The sequence below is a fragment of the Nomascus leucogenys genome, chromosome 18 (assembly GCF_006542625.1).
Source record: "Nomascus leucogenys isolate Asia chromosome 18, Asia_NLE_v1, whole genome shotgun sequence".
Lineage (NCBI taxonomy): Eukaryota > Metazoa > Chordata > Mammalia > Primates > Hylobatidae > Nomascus > Nomascus leucogenys.
Genome location: NC_044398.1, coordinates 56,290,051 through 56,294,817, shown reverse-complemented (window position 1 = coordinate 56,294,817; position 4,767 = coordinate 56,290,051). Strand labels below are relative to the sequence as shown.

At 37.4% G+C, this 4,767-nt stretch overlaps 1 pseudogene; it reads right to left on the bottom strand.

Annotated features, from left to right (window-relative positions):
• Nucleotides 1–706: 706 nt before the first annotated feature.
• On the bottom strand, nt 707–2,777 carry LOC100587751 (annotated as a pseudogene).
• Nucleotides 2,778–4,767: the final 1,990 nt, after the last annotated feature.

Below are 4,767 nucleotides of genomic sequence, written 5' to 3'. Positions count from 1 at the left end.
TATATTTTTGGCAGATTGCATTCACAACTCAGAAATTAATGCCCAGGGAAAGTGTCTTTCCAATATTTCAGGTGTACTCTGGATCAGTAAAGATATTGATACTTTCTAGATATTGTAAAGCAGAAAATAGATACTAGCATAAAATAGGCAATGTAGAATGCCTTTCAAATTGAATAGGTACTTTTTTCTGTTAAACCAGGAAAGACCTTAAAATTACATTCCCTTTTAAATTTTTAAATTATATAAATAATGCATTTTCAATGTAGGGAAGTGGTAAGATACAGATGGGCAGTGGTCTTACCTATATCCTTCCAGATATTTCCCTCTGGATAAACATGTATATTTTGTTACAATAATTCCTGCACCTCAAAAACAATACAAACAGTAAAAATGAGATTGTACTAGCCTTATTAACTGTTGCACATGTGCTAATTTATATACAAATCTATGTGCATTCATTTCAATTTTGACTTTTAAATTTAAATTGATACTATCAAAATAATACTACAAGTTTCCACGTTAAGCAGCAGCAGTTTCAGAATAATTCAAAACTTGATTCAGGCATGCTGCTGATAAAAAAAAAACATGCACTTTTTTTTCATTAGAATATGTAGCTTTCTACTACTGCATCCTTCAAAGAGAAGGATATTCTGCCGGTTTGGCCACAAGCTCTTCACATGTAGACAGTTACTCCTTAGTAAACTCTTCATTCATCCTGGTGTTCTTGAAAATATTCATCAAACATAGAAGAAGGCTCATTTTCATGTTCCTTTGGTTATTTAAATTTTGAATCTTCTCCACATTGAATGGCAAAATCAATATGCTATAATACAATGTTCATACTTTCTTCATCTGACTGATCATGATGTAAGAAGAGAACTATGCCACAGTCGTCAGTCCACATACAGCTCTAGTTACTTTTTTGAATTTTTTGCTTCTTAAGCCACTTGTAGAATCATCAAATAAGGAATCCATGTCTGGATCTAGAAACTTTCAGTTTCCTTTTTAGCTTTTTTACTCTGCAGCTACATTTTGATCACGATGTTAACTTATGGAATTTCTAGAGAGAGCATGGCACTCAGGACTGCCAAGATGCCAGAAATACACTTGAATGACTCCACCATGAACTGAGACTCAACAAGAAAAACTCCATAGACTCAGAAACCCCACTGCTTGAGCTGCAGGACCAGCTGCTTCATCACAGTCAGGTGAATGTACAACTCAGTCCAGGCTGGACAATCAAAGCTAGCAAGGATGTTACCAATTACTAACGGGACTGTAATTGTCCTAGTCCTTTTGAAAGCAATTAAACAATGTGAATCAAAAGCAATACAAAGGTTCATACCTTTTACATACGTTTATCCTCAATTTGTGAAATTATAGACTAACTGAATATTCCAAAAATATGGAAAAATTATATGTATGAAGCAGCACCGCAGATCATTATTCATAACAGTAAAGTATTGGAAAAAACCTACAGCGCCAACAATAGAAAAGGGAAAAATGAAATTACAGAGCATCCACTCAAATATTGTCAAGCCTTTTTAAAATTATGGTTATAAAGACTGTGCAAGGGCATGAATAATGCTCATGACATAATAAATAGTGACTCAAGCTTTATAATTATTTGTACTAATGACTTCAATAAAATATAAAAAGAGAATGCTCACTATTACTAACACCGACTGTCTAAACTAGATTGCAATTTTTAATCAAGAGAGTGACAGACAGAGTATATGTGTGATACGGTTTGTATCTGTGTCCCCACCAAATCTCATGTCCCTATAATCCCCAGTGTTGGAGGTGGGGCCTGGCGGAAGGTTATTGGATCATGGGGGTGGATCCTTCATTAATGGTTTAGCACCATCCCTTGAGTGCTGTTCTCATGATAGAGTTCTCACGAGATCTGGTTGTTTAAAAGTCTGTATCACCTGCCTAGCCTGCCCCTCCACCTCTTCTTGCTCCTACTCTGGCCATGTAAGACATGCCTGCTTCCCCTTCGCTTTCTGCCATAATTGTAAGTTTCTTAAGGCCTCCCAAGAAGCAGATGCTGCCATACTTCCTGTATAATCTACAGAACTGTGAGCCAATTAAACATCTTTTCTTTATAAATTACTCAGTCTCAGGTATTTCTTTATAGCAGTGCAAGAACAGACAAATGCAATGTGCATAGACTTTTCCAAGACCTTGGAATGTTTTATGTAAAGGCATATTATCAGTCAGCGAAGTAGAACCACTAGAAGTAATATAGATTAAAGGATTTGTTATAGGGGTTAGATTTTTATGAAACTATGTTGCTGGTGGAGAAGTCTGTGCAAGGCTGTTGTCTCTGTGTCTGATGTTGAACCTGAAGTCACTATAGAATAGCCAGCCAGCAATTGGTAGGAAAGCCTGAGTAGATGAGGGCAAGGACATACTAGAAGCTGAAAGGACAAGTGAGTGCTTGAGGACAAACTTGACCCAAGTCCCTTGGGTTGGGCTTTCTGTCACTTGCAATCTAAAGAGTTCTAACTGATAAAAGTAGATCAGTCTTGGCCTTGGAATAATAAGTCTGATTACGTTACAGAAACTTCACTATGGCTCCACCTAGCAATAAAACCCATGGAGCTGAGTGACTGACAACCCCTTCCAGAGACCAAATGGGCAGAATCTGGGAAAAACTGGGAAGACCAAAGGAGTTAAAGACTGAGGCATGGAGGAGAAAGCAAGAATAGGAACCTTGAAAAGTGGCAGTTTAGTAACCTTGAGGCTCTAGAGCGAAGACTCTTCATGGCCATTGAGAAACTTTGAATCTGCTGAATGGAGTGTAGAAGTCACTCTCTAATCTCCACCTTCTATCCATTCTCTGTGGGTTAGCAAGTAGAATGGAAACTTAACCCTTGGTGAAAAGCTGCTTTGTGCATTCTTGTAGACTCTATCTGTGTTTTTGGCCCATGAGGATAGGCATGGTACTGGGGTAAAACATTGTGATGACAACGAAGGCTAAGCGTTGACTGATACAGCCATTACCTACTGCAGTGTACATGCCTCCACTTTACATTTGTTTGAAAATTCCTATATAAAGAAACTAAGTAAACAAAGCACAAGTCTTGATAAATTCACAGTTGTGTGTCATTCTTCATATCCAGTTGAAAAATGGTCAACACATCATAAATGATTTCATGCTGGACACAGTAGCTCCTGTCCATAATCCCAGCACTTTGGGAGGCTGAGGTGGGAGGATTACTTGAAGCCAGGTGTTTAAGATCAGCCTGGGCATGAGGCTGATCCCTGTCTGTACAAAAAATAAAAAATTAGCTGGGCGTGGTGGCACACACCTACAGTCCCAGCTCTCGGGAGGCTGAAGCAGGAGGATCTCTAGAGCCCAGGAGTTGGAGGCTGCAGTGAGCTATGATTGTGCTACTACACTGCATCCTGGGCAACAGAGCTAGACTCTGTCTCTAAAAATAACAAATAAAATAAAATAAATTTAAAAAGAAAGGAAGAAGAAGAAAAAGAAAAAATGACGTAGCAGAATTTTCCCTGCCAAATCCACCAGTTAATAACCTATTGTTATATCTTGAACATTATGTTGGGATTATTTCCTTCTGAAATGGACTTCCTTCCATTTCCATTCCACCTTCTATCCTTATGTATTTTTGTTCACCAAGACTCTTACGAGAAAATTCTACTACAAATATGACATTGTTGGGGAGAGAAAAGCTTTCACCTCAGACTCTCTCTGAAACACTGGCTTATGTCTGCCCAGCCCTCTGAGAAGTAATCATGATTTGTAAATAAAAGCCACCCTGGGGCTCACATGAGATCACAATTTATCTCCACAGTTTTCATGTTATGTTATTATCCTAATGTTACCTTAAGACTCTTAAAAATAACACTTAAAAAGATCCATATTTCTCATATCTAAAGGAAGTTTGTTATTTCTTTGTTTGCACCCTACCTTGTTAGAAAAAGGATTGGAGGAAGTTTTCTGTTATGCAAAAGAAGAAAGGAAGAAAGAAAGGAAGGAAGGAAGAGGGAGAGAGAGAGAAAGAAAGAAAAAGAAAGGAAGATAGGAAGGAAGAGAGAGAGAGAAGAAAAGAAAAAGAAAGAAAGAAAAAGAGAAAGAAAAAGAAGAAAGAAAGAAAGAAAGAAAGAAAGAAGAAAGAAAGAAAAAAGAAAGAAAGAAAGAAAGAAAGAAAGAAAGAAAGAAAGAAAGAAAGAAAGAAAAAGGAAGGGAGGGAGGATCAGTTCAGAGAAAAATCAATGGTTAAAAAAATAAGCTGTCACTAGGGTAAGAATAACATGCATAATGCATTTTTTAATGTCCTGAGAAACTGAACTGTATATTTGTTTCATAGCTCCCCAGCTTCCACAGCAAAGATGGAGAACTGATAATTATCACTATTTTTATTCTTAATGGTTGCTCAGGGGGAAAATTTTTAAAGGGGACATTCGTGGAATAAGGTTACCCTTCTGTCATTCACATTTGATTACTCATAGACTTTTCTATTTGAAGATGCATTAAGGAAAATTTTCCTTGCAAACAAATGTGGTCAAATGAATTGACCAACACGCATACTTGCCAGTGCCCAGCATCCTCAAGTGCCTATAGGACATTAACTCCAGTAGCCTGTGTGACCAAGTAGAATAAAAATAAAGTTACTGGGAGTTCAGGATTGATAATATCTCTGATTTGTGTATTTCTGCAGCAGTCAGTCTCTTTCAAAATATGGGAACAGCAAGTTAAAATAAACTGTCTTATTGGCAGAACTGAGTGTGATCATG